Genomic DNA, 16,284 nt, shown 5'->3' on the forward strand with positions numbered 1-16,284 from the left:
TATCTGATTTAAATCTTCACAAAACATTTTCACTTTCTCACATGCCCAAATTGCATGTACTATTGTTCCCATTTCCTTCTTACAGCAAAAACATTTATCTGATAATGTTGGATCTCATTTTTTTCACTTTTGGTGCGTGATACATAACCTGTGTAACCAGTTATACTGTATCATGCGTAACCTCGTGTTTATTATATTCTTCATAGTTCCAGAACATAACTTTTCCCATGTTTCATTTTTTATCTTTATGTTTAAATCCTTTTCCCACTTTTGTTTGGGATGATAGCTTATTTCATCATTTTCCTTCTCTTGCAGCATAATGTACATGTTTGTTATAAATCTTTTAATTATCATTGTGTCTGTAATCACATATTCAAAGCTGCTTCCTTCTGGTAATCTCAGTCTGTTTCCCAATTTATCCTTTAAATAAGCTTTCAGTTGATGATATGCAAACATTGTACCATGAGTTATTCCACATTTGTACTTCAACTGTTCAAATGTTAATAAATTATTTCACAAAAAACAATTTTCTATTCTTTTGATTCCTTTTCTCTCCCATTCTCTAAAGGAAAGTTTATCTATTGTAAAAGGGATGAGTGGATTTTGCATCAATAGTAATTTTGGTATTTGGTCATTCATTTTTTTCCTTTCTAAGTGAACCTTCTTCCATATATTGAGTAAATGATGCAGTATTGGTGAGCTTTTATATTGTACCAACTTTTCATCCCACTTATAAAGTATATGTTCCGGTACCTTCTCCCCTATTTTATCTAGTTCTATCTTAGTCCAGTCTGGTTTTTCCCTTGTCTGGTAAAAATCTGATAAATACCTTAATTGTGCTGCTCTATAATAATTTTTAAAGTTTGGAAACTGGAAACCACTTTGGTTGTACCTTCCATTCCTATTCTTGAGAAGAATGTGGTGAGATGGCTAAGTATTTTCAAAATGTGTGGCACAATACTGAGGTGTAAACAATGCAGCCCAGTTGAATCCTCATTCTTTGAGAAACAAAAAATGCAAGACCAAGTATCAGCAGGTCAGGCAGCGTCCATGGAGGGGAGTGGTCAGTTAATGTTTCAGGTGAGGAGTTGACCATTCTTGATCGAAATCTTGGTGGTTTTACTAAATTCCTTCCAATTTTTAAGGGCTAAATTATTGGAAAGGTAATCAATCTTATTAAAATGTGTGATTACAGATAAATAATGGCTTTGTAAACAAGGACATCTGCAGATGTTGGGGTCGAGTGCAGTACACAAAAGTGATAGAGAAACTCAGCAGATCATGCAGCATGCACAGAATTCACTCGTCCCTTCCCACTAATCATTCGCTTGGTACCTATCCCTGTAACTGCAAGAAGTGCTACACCTGCACCTCCTCGCTCACCACTATTCGGGGCCCCAAAAAGTCCTTAGAAGTGAAGTAACACTTCACTTGTGAATCCATAGGGGTCATTTACTGCATTCAATGCTTCCGATGCAGCCCCCTCTACAAATGGGAGACTGGGAGGTTGCTTTGTTGAGAGAATTCACTCTGCCCAGTGCAACAGCAAGGTCTCCCAGTGGCCAACCACTTCAATTCCACACCCCACTGCCACTGTGTAGTGAGCTGGGATTCCCTGCTAGTGTGTTATGTTGATGGCTGGTTCTGCCCCCATCTGCTCACATATAACCCTGGATTCCCGCCTAAACTCAGATCCCTTCCGAAGATTACTGAGTAACCCTACCCATAGTTATAATCTAATAAAAGCATTTGTTCTCTCTCTAGTTGTGAGAGCTTTTATTCACGCTACAATTTTATTAGCTTATTCCCCCTAAATGATGGACACGCTACTCAAGCCAGGTATGCTGCTGGTAGACCCTCTGTCCCCTGATGCGGCTGAGGAGTTCACAAACTGGTTAGATTGCTTCCAGGCCTACCTGAATGCAACCAGAGACATCTTCCTCACCAATGAACTCAGGAGGTCTGCACTCATTTCGAGGGTAGGAAATAAATGGTATGCAGTCATCAGAGACTGCACTACATATGACGCTGCCATCGAGGCGTTGAAGGCTAGGTACCTGAAGTCTCAAAGTGAGGTCCTAGCTCTACGTCGCCAACAGCCAGGAAAGACCATCGATGACTACCTGCTGGATCAGTGCACGCTTGCCAAGAAGTGCAAGTACGAAGTGGCTAAAGGCCATGTTCATGAGGAAGAACAGATTCGGGACACTCTTGTCGTGGGGGTCCGCTCGAGGTACATGAGGCAGTGACTACTTGAGTTGGGAAAGAAGGACCTGGCTATTCATGTTGAACTGGCCAAATCAATGGAGCAGGTCAAGCTTGAGAATAACTACCTCAAAGCCAACGAGCTCACTCACCCAGGTGACCCCTTCCAAGGACCAGCTGCTCCCGCTACCCCAGCATGAATGGCTGCCACTTCCCATGCTAGGGAGCGCTCCTATGTTAGGGGGTGCTTTTTCTGTGGCAAGAGTCAGTATCCCCGATCTCATTGCCAGGCTAATGACTCAGTGTGTTCCAGCTGTTGCAAGAAAGGGCATTGGGTGAGGGGAAGCCTGGGGAAGTCTGCGGCCTGCACCACTCTCGGATCTAATTTGGGCCTTAAGATGTCTGCTCCAAATTCACCCGAGCCCACTTGCTGTGCTACACGCCAACGGAGGGTGGCAGTGGCAGTGAGGAAATGGCGAGAAAAAGCTTGGCGGCCATCTTGCGGCAACCCAAATTCAAACTCAGTGCCATCATCGTCAGAGGATGAAGGAGAGCAGCCATCTTGCTGCACCACCAGGTCAACACCATCTTACCCACACAGGGCAACCCAGAATAGTGGGAGCCACTCGAGTGAGGAGTATGGAGTTTCCTGGGTCCTAGCCTTGATGGTCCTAGATCAGGAGAGAGGTCACCAGCTCAGCAACTCCATAGTGACTGTGAAGATAAATGGACATTCCACTAAATGCCTCATCTACACAGGTCCTAATGAAAGTTTGATACTCACGGATTGTGCAAGAGTACAACCTAAAGATGTATCCTTCCAATTATCACATATTCCTTGCATCCCATTCACATTCTACATGTATACAACAACATTGTATAGTACATCTGTCATTTTGTGGTGGTGGTGGGGGGTGGAATTCTGAAAAATTCACTTGTATATACTTGATGAATTGTGTGCTTCGGTGTTGTCGCATCTGGACTTCCTGTGTCACCTTAAAAGCATGACCGGGGGCGTGGCAAGATGACTTAGAGGGCAGAGTGCGATCCCACCCTTCCTCAGCCAGCTTTTTAAGCACCCGTCTTTAAAGTTTATATAAGTGATTAAAAGTTGTACCTTTATTTTTGGGAACATTAGTGGGTCATAATGGCAACTAATGTTAAAAAAGCAAAAGCTCAACTACAAAAGAAATTACCTTTAAAAAGTGCTGAAGAAGTAAGGCCTACCTGTTCAACTGAAGCCACGGACTTGTCGTTTGGAACCTCCAAGGCACAGAACTTCTGCCAATCTGAGTATTACACTGGAGCCGATCTGTCGGGTGTGGTCGGGATGCTGCCGTCAGGTGTGCAGACCCGCAGCCGCACCAGGAGGGAACCGACAATGCTGGAAGAAGAGGAAGATTTACCTTTAATGAACAGTTCACAGGAACAATTGGAGGTGGAGTTTAGAGAAGGTAGGCCTCAAAATGTGGAATTATTTACAGTACTGGATTGTATTGATGTGAATTATGTATTTCTGGCTGGGGTGGGTGGATAGCACTGAAATCTTTGATAGTCATCTGCCACTAGTGGGGTTTACCACACCTAGTATTTTAGGGAATTACTACCTTTGGGTAGTTTTTTTTTTGGGGGGGGGGGATAATCAAAATTTTTTTTAAACATTTTAAAAAAATATTTAGGGGAGGGAGAGTGGTGTTAAGTTACTATAAGGGGAGAGATATTTTGTAGTAAGTGATTACATTGTTAGTTTATAAGGATGTCTAATTTGAAATTTGCAACTTTTAATGTTCGGGGATTAAATAATCTGATTAAGCGAAAGTGAGTTTTGGCTTATATCAAGAAAATGAAAATTGATATTGCCTTTTTACAAGAAACACATTTTACTGTAAAAGAACATTTGAAATTGAAGAGAGATTGGGTTGGTCATGTTTTTTTTCTTCATTTAATTCTAAGGCAAGAGGTGTAGCAATTTTAATTCATAAGAATTTGCCTTTTGACTTGCAAACTATGGAAGGGAATGCTGGAAGGGTTTTAAGGGTGAATTGTAAAATTTTTACTGAATCTTGGACTTTGCTTAATGTTTATGCACCTAATGTGAACGATGAGTGTTTTATTTCGGATGCTTTTTTGTTGTTAAATCAAGCTAATGAAAATATTTTAGTTGGGGAGATTTTAATTGCGTCTTGGATCCTTTGCTGGATAGATCCCCAAAAAGTATAAAGAAATCAAAGATGGCAATACAAATTGTGGCTTTGATGAAGGATTTAAATCTGGTAGATATTTAGAGAAGGGTCAATCCTACAGAGGAGGATTTCACTTTTTATGCGTCTCGATGTGATTCATTTTCTAGAATAGATTTTTTTTTTTAGCATCGGCACATTTACAAGGAAGGGTATTACAGGTGGAATATAAAAGCAGGGTTATATCAGATCATTCTTTATTATTTTTTGTTGTGTAAGTTCAGAAGTGGTTTGTTCATCTTCTTTCTTTGGCTTGGCTTCACGGACGAAGATTTATGGAGGGGTAATGTCCACGTCAGCTGCAGGCTCGTTTGTGGCTGACAAGTCCGATGCGGGACAGGCAGACACAGTTGCAGCGGTTGCAAGGGAAAATTGGTTGGTTGGGGTTGGGTGTTGGGTTTTCCTCCTTGTCTTTTGACAGTGAGGTGGGCTCTGCGGTCTTCTTCAAAGGAGGTTGCTGCCTGCCGAACTGTGAGGCACCAAGATGCACGGTTTGAGGCGATATCAGCCCACTGGTGATGGTCAATGTGGCAGGCACCAAGAGCTTTCTTTAGGCAGTCCTTGTACCTCTTCTTTGGTGCACCTCTGTCTTGGTGGCCAGTGGAGAGCACGATCTTGGAAAGGTGATGGTCCTCCATTCTGGAGTCGTGACCTACCCAGCGCAGTTTGATCTTCAGCAGCGTGGATTCGATGCTGTCAGCCTCTGCCATCTCGAGTACTTCGATGTTGGAGATGAAGTTGCTCCAATGAATGTTGAGGATGGAGCGGAGACAACGCTGGTGGAAGCGTTCTAGGAGCCGTAGGTGATGCCGGTAAAGGACCCATGATTCGGAGCCGAACAGGAGTGTGGGTATGTCAACGGCTCTGTATACGCTAATCTTTGTGAGGTTTTTCAGTTGGTTGTTTTTCCAGACTCTTTTGTGAAAAAGAGGTATGTTCATCTTATAGATGGAGAATTAACACAATGTTGTTGAAAAAAACCAGAGTTTGTTACCTTTGTTAAAGAACAGATTACTGTTTTTGACTGAAAATGCTAATTCAGTAGAAAACCATTTTGTGTTATGGGATGCATTAAAAGCTTACTTAAGAGGACAGATAATTAATTATACTACTAAAGTTAAGAAGCAGTATATGACAGAAAATTTAGAATTAGAAAAGAATTTTGATGAATTGGAGAAGGAATTTCAGAAGGAAGTGACAGAAGATTTTTAAAAAAGTGCCTTTGGCTAATTTGAAATTGCGTTATAATACATTGCAGACTTATCAATTTGAACGCTTAATTAATCGATCTAAGCAGCGTTATTGTGAGTTGGGTGAAAGGGCACATAAGGTACTTGCATGGGAATTAAAGATGGAACAGGTTTCATGGCTATTAATGCTGTAAAAAATAATTCAATAGTTACCTATAAACCTCAGGAAATTAATGATCAGTTTTATTCATTTTATAAAAATATATATATACTTCTGAGGGGAAACAGGATAGAGATTCTATTGATTCTTATTTATCCAAGTTAGCATTACCAGCATTAGAAGAGGAGGATGTTATGGATCTGGAAGCTCCGTTTACAGAATTTGAGATTAAGGCGGCTACGTTGGAAATGCCCAATGGGAAATCACCAGGTGACGATGGATTTTCGGTGGAATTTTATAAAACTTTTTATGAAGATTTATCTTCAGTGTTTGAGGAGGTATTACAACAAGTGACTGAACAGCATGAGTTACCAGAATCTTGCTCTAGTGCTTTAATTACTGTAATCCCAAAAAACGATAGCGATCCATTGAAAGTGTCTTCATATAGACCTATTTCTTTATTGAATGTCGATTATAAAATTATAGCAAAAGTGTTAGAAAATCGACATGCCAAGTATTTACCTAAATTGATACATGTTGATCAAACAGGTTTTATTAAAAATAGAAATGCTTCAGATAATATTCTTTGATTGATTAGTTTGGTCAATGCATATTGACAGCAGCCCAATGCATATTGACAGAAAAAGCCTTTGATAGGGTCGAATGGGATTTTTTATTTAAAGTATTGGAGAAGTTTAAATTTGGCCCTTTTTTTATTGGTTGGGTTAAAGCTTTATATATGAACCTGACTGCTAGGGTGGTGACAAATGGTCAAGTCTCATCATCGTTTAAATTGACGCGTTCAACTCGACAAGGTTGTCCATTGTCACCAGCCCTGTTTGCATTGGCTATTGAACCGTTAGCTTAAACAATAAGATAAAATGAACAGATAAGTGGGATGAGAGTTATGGACGAAGAGTACAAGATTAATTTATTTGCAGACGATGTTTTGATATATTTAACAAACCCAGAACAATCAGTGCCACACTTGCAGGAATGTTTATTACAATATGGAACATTATCTGGATATAAAGTTAATTGGGACAAGAGTGACATTTTGCCAGTCAGAGAAGGAGACTATTCAGAGTATAAAAACATTATAAAACTGAAATGGTCTGATAAAATTAAATATTTAGGAATAATTGTAAATACTGAGTATCAATCTTTATATGTTAAATTATGTTCCTTTATTAAAAAAGATTAAAGCAGATTTAATTTAGTGGAAAGATCTTCCGTTAACTTTAATTGGTCGAGTTAATTGTATTAAGATGAATATTTTTTCCCGCATTCAATATTTATTTCAATCAATACCGTATTCTCTTTCAAAGGGATTTTTTCAGGATTTAAATAAAGTCGTGAGAGAATTTTTATGGAAAGGTAAATCACCGCAGGTACCACTATATAAACTTACTTGGAAGTATGCTTCAATTACTCCATTTTCAAAATTATTATGAAGCAGCCCAGTTGAAATTTATTAGTAGATTAATGGATTTGGACCAACTCCCGTGTTGGGCTAAAGTTGAGATGGCTTGTATTTCTGAAGTTGAGGTGTATCAATTTAAATTTCAATGGAATGTAAATTTGTTGAGGGAATTTAATATGCCGATATTAAAACATCTATTAAAGGTATGGACTAAAAAAAATAAGATTTTAGGATCAAAAGGGGTAAATTGTCAATTTTAACTCCACTATATAACAATCAACATTTCTTTTTCAATGTTTAATAGTCATTTAAAGAGTTGGGATTCTAAGGGTATGAAAATGTTAAAGGATTGTTTTGTAGAAGGACAGTTTATTTCTTTTAATCAATTGAAAGAACGTTTTGATATTGTTGAAAATTCTTTACTTGTTTATTATCAACTTGTAGAGAAATGATTTTACCTGTATTGACGGAATTCAGGTCTTTGATTTTTTTCTATACCAAAAAAGGGTTATATTTCTGTTATATACCAAGTATTACAAGACAATATGGATAAACCAGAATGGGAGAAGTTTAAACTTAAATGGGAAAATGATTTATCTTTTGTTTTTCCTGAAGAATATTGGGCAGATATGTGTCATGATAGTGTTACTAAATTGACGAATGAGCAGTATGGAATGGTTAATTATAATTTTTTACATCAGTTGTATTTTACCCCAGAGAAATTGAAAAAATATGGTTTTAGTAATTTGGACTCTTGTTTTAGATGTGGTGTATGTACTGGAACTTTTTTACATGCTGTTTAGTCTTGTGTGCATGTCCAACCATTCTGGGAAGAAATTAGGTTAATTTTGGAAAAATTATATAACTTTAAGTTACCATTAGATCCATCTATTTTTTTAATGGGTTATACGATTCCTTTCAAGGGATTAGGGTTGGATAAATTTTAAATTGCATTTGTATATTTAGCATTGTCTGTAGCTTGAAAATGTGTAGCAAGTACATGGAAAGATAACATAGTGATTAATATAAAGCGATGGCATAATGAATTGAAAACTTGTATTGTTATGGAAAAAATTAAATGTAATCTGCATGATCATTATTATTTTTTGTTAATACGTGGTTACCATATTTGGAATATACGCATTTAGATGTATTTTGATTTATTATATATTCTTAGTTTCTGTTTATATATTTTTGGCTCTCCTTGAGAGCTGGCTGATGGGGTGAGAGGGGATTTAATTTTTTTTTCTTTGTTTTTTTAATTGGTTTTTAATATATATACTCATATAAAATTCTCTTTATGGAATGTATTCTGTATTACTACTAATGATCTTTTAAATAAACAAAGTTTTTTAAAAAGCATGACTTTGGAGTGTTCTGGTCCCCTCCTCCCTGTAATGGTTCGGAATGGAGGGCCCCTAAAATCAGAATATTGACCCCCCCACCCCCGACCTCTCTTCCTGAATCTGTTCTCGGACTGCAAACCTATTGCTACCAAGAGCAGGAGGTACAACACAGCAGACTCATAAAGTTTGAGACACAACATCTGCTCGATGAAGGTATCATCGAACCTAGCACTAGCCTATGGAGAGCACAATTGGTAGTGGTAAAAGGGGAAAACAAGTCCAGTCTAGTAATTGTCTATAGCCAAACTATTAATTGGTACACATTCCTGGATGAATACCTCTTCCCTCAAATTTCGGACTGTTATGAGCCCGGAGGATGCCAAAACCCAGCAGCAATAGATATTCACCAAGACAAATGGTTACTTAAACAAAAGTTGCTTTTAATTATCTTTAAACATGAAAACAGAATCATACTTTAACTTGTTACTATTAACTTAACTAACCTAACTTAGCCCCTTTCTAATTCTAAGTGCACGTGTATGTAATGTGTATGTAAATTCAGAAAAGTTCTTTGATTCACAGTCCAATCTCACTTCTCATTCCTCCATCTTCACTGGTTGCAGGCAATTCTTAAACTGTGCTCAGAATTTAACATTTATGAAGTTCACCAAGCTTTGGTGCTTGAATGGTAAATGGTTACCGCTCAGAAAGGTTCTTGTTGGTTTTCTGAGAGAGATTTGTTGTTTGCTGGACACCCACAACTGATTTCTTGTAACCAGTTACTTCAGGGTCTTGCCAAAGAAACTTGCCCCATCAGAGTTTTCCAGATGATAACCTCTTTCTTTCAGGTTACCACAGAGTTCCTTTTTATTTCCCTTATTTCAAGTGAAATATTAGATAGCCAGTCCTCTTCTCTTGCATGAACCACAAGGGCTTTGACCAGGTTGAACTAAGCAGTCACAACCCTTCTTTCAAATGGGATTTTCCACAAGCTTGCCAGTTTCTCCTGTTCCAGTCCCAGCTGCAGCTGCTGACTGTAAAACCGCAGAACTGAATCCTCTCTCTGAGAAAAGTCTCTTTTACTCTCTCTGCTTGCAAAACCACATGACCCTCTAAGAACAGCAAGTTCCACTCCAGAGAGCCTGCAGCTCCAATTAGTTCTTTCATCTGTTGCCTTTTTGTAAACAGCAATCCATTAGTGAAGTCTCTTGGGCAATCTCCAAAGCTTTTGCAAAGGCTCTTGGAGCTGGCCTGTCTAGCATGAGCAGAGCTCCAGTATTTTAAAGTGTTTGTATGTGACCTACACTAAAAACCTGCCCCAATTTATCTCCCAAAAACATATCTATAATCTGTCATGGACATGGTGAATGATATTGCGCAGTATCAGGTCTTCGACTTGAAAGCTGTTTATCACCAGCTGCCAATCCATTCCAAGGACCGTCCCTGTATGCCATTTGAGGCTAAGTCATCTCTATCAATTCTGGAGGGTCCCTTTTTGCATCACTAATGGGGTTTCTATATTCCATGCTTTTAAGGTGACATAGGAAGTCCAGACGCAACAACACCTGAGCACACAATTCATCAGAATCCCCACCCCCCCCACCCAGTGCTAGACAGTAGTGAACCAGCAGAGCCGATACAAGCATCTGTTAAGAAGATCCACACACTCTATCAAAGTACCTGAAAGACTGAATCTCTGAAAGAAAAAAAACTGCACATTTAAAAAGTTTGTGCTGTTGATGTCGTGTTTACATTTGTGTTGAACTTTAAATTGAAATGAATACTGTATTAGTGTGTCATGTTGTTAGATTAAACATATCAAGGAAAAGGGATATAGTGATATAGTGCTACCACTAGAGGGAGTCAGAAACAAGCTGTTGCAGCTTGGGTTGGATTCAAGATGGTTTTGTGTGTGTGTGTGTGTGTGTGTGTGTGTGTGTGTATACTTAAGCTAAATACAGTTTTTTTTTAAAACAAGTTTCTTTATTACAATAAAAGAAACATCACACTATCAATTTGAGTTTAGAACCAAGTTAATAAGTTAACACTTTGCAGGAGCATTTGAAGAGAGCAACAGTTGCAATTTTTCTGTATCAAATAAACAAGAGTATTTGAGGCATATAGAGATCATGTAACCAGATGTTAAGCAATAAATGCAAGAACTCCAAGCCAAAAATTAGATTTCACCCATTTTTTATACACTATTAAGGTCCCACGATTGTCACTAAAAGTTGTGAAGTTAGAGCATTCTTGCTTTAGGAGATGATGTTGTGGTCTTTACTGTTTCAGTGGAGTTTAAAAATGAGCAGCTGTGCTTCCAGTTGGCAGCAGTCTGCAGAACAAAGTGTGATTTAGAAAATTAATGTTCCGCCGCTGGGCTGTGAGTTTGCTCAACTAACGCATTTTTTCCAAAGTTGCCACATAGATGAGGGAAGTCAGGATAGGAATGCATTTGAAGATGGTGGAGGTTAGGTAGGGAAAGCATTTGGTACATTGGTAGCCTGATGGAATCCCAGGCTCTTCTCTGCCATATTTACTATGGAGTAACATGATTGTCTTGTGCTGCAATCAGGCTATTGCTACTGGGGGCAACAGATGACAGAATCTTGGACTGATGTCATATGTACTCTGACAATAAATCTGAAATCAGCTGTGATCTTCCTCTGTATCCCCTGAGTTCAGATAGACAGCATATGAAGATTAATATGGGAGGATCAATAGATTCCATCTATTGCTACACGACTGATGCATTCCCCAATTAAAGTTAATCCTGTACTGACATTAGTACTGACTCTAATCCAAGATAATCTCTGTCACAGTTAATATGCTTTCTACTATTGGTTCACTTTCTTATGAAATCTCTTCACAAAAAAAAAACATTTGATTCCTATCGTACCACCATTTATTCTTGGTGAGGGTGCAATTGCCCGACTTGTGAACAAGGGACCAAAATCTTTAACAAAATACAATTTTCTGGAGGAACTTAGTGGGTCAAACAGCAGCAGCGGGAGAAAAAGAATTGTTAACGTTTCAGGCCAGAACCCTTCATCAAGACTTTTTCTCCCACTGATGCTGTTTGATCGGCTGAGTTCCTCCAGCAGATTATATATTGCATCAGATTCCAGCATCTGCAGTCTCTCATGTGTTACCAAACTCTTTAAATCTCACAATAATCAATACAAAGGCCTGATTTTTGAAAGCGTGGCTAACACCAACCAACTACTCCAAGGCAAACCAATCTTATAATGACAGTTTCTTATTTGCAATTTCCTATGAATAACATCTTTCTTAAGTGTATTGAACTGTTAATTACTTTTGGACATACAATTTGGCCAGTGGTGTCCTTCCATAAAATAGCATTATGCCAATGTGATTACAAGTAGGGAAATAAAGATGGACTCCTCTACTTTGGCGAGACCAGGTTAAGACTAAGCAAATTTTTTGCAGAGCTCCTGAGATCTGTCTGCAATGGCCATCCTGAGACTCCAGTTGCATGTCATTTCAACTCCTCTTCCCATTCTCACACTGACCTATCTGTCCTCAGCCTTTTCCACTACCAGGATGAGCCCAAACACAAATTAGAATAGCAGCACTTCACATTGTCCTTGGCTATCATGCAGACCAATGGCATGACATTGAATTTATTAACTTCAGGTAACATCTGTATTTCTTTCCTACTCCTACCCCAAGGTTCATCTCCATTTTATTCACTTTTGTTATTGTTATCCCTGCTCATTGTCTAAACCAGTGGTTCTCAACTTTTTTATTTCCCTCACATATCACTTTAAGTATTCCCTATGCCATAGGTGCTCTGTGATTAGTAAGGGATTGCTTAAGGTGCTATGTGGGTGGAAAGAAAAAGTTTGAAAACCAATGTTTTAATCATACCTAATTGACTCGTATTGTGCACAGTTTCATAACTCCAAAGGAAATGGGCCAATGACAATTTTTCTCAAGCAAAATATTTCAGTAACAATTGGGTCTAGAGCAGTGATTCTCAACCTTCCCTTCCCACTTACATACCACCTTAAACAATTCCTTACTAATCAAAGAGCACCGATGGCACAGGGATTACTTAAAGTGGTATTGAGTAGAAAGAAAAAGGTTGAGAATCATTGGTCTAAACTTATCACCCTCCCCACCGAGTTCCATCTGCCCATTACTTATATACCAATCTGGCTTTCTTCTCCCTAGCTTAACCTCCTCTCTCCCACCTGGATCCATCTGACCATTATGCTGCACTCATCTGGTTCCCTCAATCTCCTACCAGCCTCTGTTTCATGTCTTCCTGTCATCTCTAGGTACTGGCTATCTTCCCTCTCAGTCCTGATGCAGAGTCTCGACCTGAAACATTGACCATTCTGTTGTGTCCACAAAAGCTGCTCAACCTGCTGAGTTTTTCCAGAAGTTTGTTTGCTCTAAATTACTCTATCTGCAGTCACTTGGGTCTAAAGTAACTGGTCATCATTTGTGCTAAGAATCGGTAGCAACCTATCAAAAATGAGTCTTGATAATAGGTGAAGAGGGATAAACATGCTGAAAACAATGTTTGGGGATTTGATTGATTACCATAGTGACAAAGGAAGCTTACTCAGAGATGCTATTCTGCATGAGAATTTGGTAGAATAGCATTCATGCTCATAAAGTGGATTTGAAGAGTCCTCCTCTGAACAATTACCTTATTCTTTCACACTACCTTACAATTTCCTTTGCCGTTAACTGTTTTTAATACTGTGCACATACCATCCAAGGGATATGGTATTATTTAGCACAATTGGCAAAAGAACAAGAATGGGAACGTGAGTTTTTTTTAATATATGCCATGAGTTGTGATATGGAAACTATTAGACGATGCCTGCAGTTGTTGATTAAGAATATATATTTTTTAATTTTAAGTGATGTTATCTTTTCATTCAGTTACAGAAATATGAGCATCCCTTGTAAGGCCAATGTTTTTGCTTTTCCCTAATCGATTCTGAGGAGATAGTATTGATCTGTCTTTAATTGCTGCAGTTGTGAAGTGCTGTTGGGCAGGGACTTTTAGCTAGTGATAAGAAAATAGTGACATATTTCAAAATACGGTAGAATCGCAGTGAGTGTTATTATTCAAATAGATTTGGATAGATAAGTTTAAAAGGATAGATTTGTAAATCAATGGGGAAAGAGTCAGCATATACAGGCTGTGAGAGGAATCCAGGCCAAGAACCATGATTGCTTTTTACTTCTGAAGGCATGGTTTCTGAATCTATTTGTAAAATTCCCATATTTCGACAGACTGACTTGGCACAGATTATTGCCTACTGGCTCAAGTAGGACAACCTTGATACTTAACCAAATTGTTGTGGCTCACTCTCAAGGTCAACTTTTTTTGGCAGTCACTGCATCCTGGGTTATGAAAGGATTATTCTCATTCATCATGTAGCACTCTGAGGCTGTAAGCAGTCAAGGCCATATGTTTTCTGGGAATTTCAACTTAGAAGCAAGATTATTGTGGGAAGTGGGAATAGAATGATGTTGGCTGGATTCATGACTGCAGAGAAGCAGAAATAGTAAATAGTCTCCAATATACTGAGGAGTTATGAATGGAATTAAATATTGGGTGATCATCAGAAAAATTTCCACTTCTGCCCTTATTATTGAAGGTAGGTCAGTGACAAAGCAAATGACAATGAATGGACCTAGGAAATCAAGTTGAGAAACTCCTTCAGTGATGTCCTGAAATTGAAATGATTGACTACAAAAACCACAACTCTTTTGGGTGAGGTATTTTCAGATTTTGCAATGACATTAAAAGAAGCTAAGGTAAAACATGAAAGTTTGCAGAAACTGTGGTTGAAGTAAAAACATAATGCTGGAGAAGCTTAGCAGGCCAAATAGTGTAACCTATATAATCAAAGATAAAAATACATAACCAATATTATGAGCTTGAGCCCTTCATCAAGGTATGGAAAAATACAGGGAGGCACCTGAACAAATGGTGTGGGGGGGGGGGGGGGAAGAGGGTCAGGGAAGGAGTACCAGCCCAAAGGCAAGAGGTAATAGGTGATAAGGGAAGGAGGGCACACCAGCAAACAGGGGAAGGTGGGATGGCTCTGAGAATGGAGAGGAAAGGAGAGGAGAGCTGTAGGAAAAAAGCAAAGGGAAAGGGAAGGGAGGGAGAATGGAGAATAGGCTAGCAGAAACTAGAGAAGTCGATGTTAAGGCCATTCAGTTGGAGAGTGCCCATACAGAAAATTAAGTGTTGCTTCTCCAATTTACAGGTGGCAAATGAGACCATGGACAGGCATATCAGCATGGGAGTTTGGCACAGAATTGAAGTGGCAAGCCACTGGGAGATTCCTGTCACTGATGAGGACAGAGTAAAGATGCTCAGCGAAGCAATCTCCTACTCTGTGCTCAGTTTCTCCGATGTAGAGAAGGCCACAAAGTGAACAGTGGATAGAGTAGATGACTCCCACAGATACACAAGTGAAGTATTGCTTCACTTGAAAGGATTGGAGTAAAAAAGGGCTGAAAGAGGCTATGCAGCCCATAAAGTCCATGCCAGTTTTCAGTACAATTCCATGAAGCCCTTCTCCTCATTTATCTCCTAATAAATTTACTCTCTCTCACATGCCCATTAACTCGATCCTATTTCTCCTACCACCTTTTTACATTTGGAGTAAATTGAAGTGGTCAATTAATCTACTAACCAGCATGCCTTTGAGAGTACTTAGAGGAAATCCACATGGACATAAGAAGAATATGCAAACTCCACACTGATAGCAATGGAGGTTGAGATCGAACTGGATTGGTGGAACAGTGAGGCAGCAGCATTATTTATTGTGCCACTCTATGACTCCAGTTACAAAAGTGTTTAGCTCCTGATGCCCATGGACCAATTGTACCAGGGCAACCTGATGTCCAATGTGGTCAAATACTGCTTTGATCTCAAAGGCAGTAAAATCTCATCTGATCCCTGGAATTCATTTCTTTGTATCATGTGTGGGCCAGAGCTGTGATGACAGCTGGAGCCAAGTAGTCCTGCCAAAACTCAAACCAGGCAACAGTGAATGGGTTATTGGCATGCAAGTGATTATTAATGGGTTTTGCAGTAATTAACCAGTTTGGTCTTGACCTGCTTTTTATAGACAGTAAATATCTCAATAATTTTCCACATTCCACATTGTAGTGGAGATGCCAAAGGTGTGAGAGTACTGGAACAGTAAGACCAGAGAAACGGCTGTTTATGGAGATTCACTTTAACAGCCAAGGTATTGTCTGCTCTGTTGCTTTTGTTGTACACTTTCAGCCCTTTCTGATGCCATGTGGAGTGAGTATAACCTTCTGAAGACTGACTTCTGTGATTGTGGAATCTCAGAAGAAAATTGAGATGCATCATTCACTCAGTACATTATTCTTCTATCTGAACATGTGTAAAAATATTTTAGCCTAGCCTTAGGAATTAAAAAGTTGGGCAATCTTTGAGTGGAATTTTCTTGGAGACACTTCCTCCCTTTAACTGGTCTTTCAGTTGTAGAACTACTTAGATCTAAATATTGATTTTACTATGTTGTACACACATTATTGACACCTTATATGCCTCATTCTGTTCCCAGAATGCCATTCTGCATGCCTCATTGAACCTGGATTAATCTGGGTTGTAATGGTAGAGTGGTTAATTATGAGGCTGCTACTGTTGATGGTCCACAGCACAAGATTAGCTGTAATATCTGCTCTG

The 16,284-nt window shown here is 39.0% G+C and overlaps 1 protein-coding gene across 3 annotated transcripts in view; it reads right to left on the reverse strand.

Moving 5' to 3' along the window:
• Positions 1-16,284, reverse strand: part of LOC138738776 (RCC1 and BTB domain-containing protein 2-like) — a 241,865-nt gene that overhangs the window by 183,083 nt on the left and 42,498 nt on the right. For all 3 annotated transcript variants that reach the window (XM_069889678.1, XM_069889676.1, XM_069889677.1), the window contains exon 2: positions 3,433-3,589. The gene's annotated coding sequence lies outside the window, so the exon portion shown is untranslated. The remainder of the gene's footprint in view (positions 1-3,432; positions 3,590-16,284) is intronic.

Source organism: Narcine bancroftii, chromosome 7, assembly GCF_036971445.1.
Source record: "Narcine bancroftii isolate sNarBan1 chromosome 7, sNarBan1.hap1, whole genome shotgun sequence".
Taxonomy (NCBI): domain Eukaryota; kingdom Metazoa; phylum Chordata; class Chondrichthyes; order Torpediniformes; family Narcinidae; genus Narcine; species Narcine bancroftii.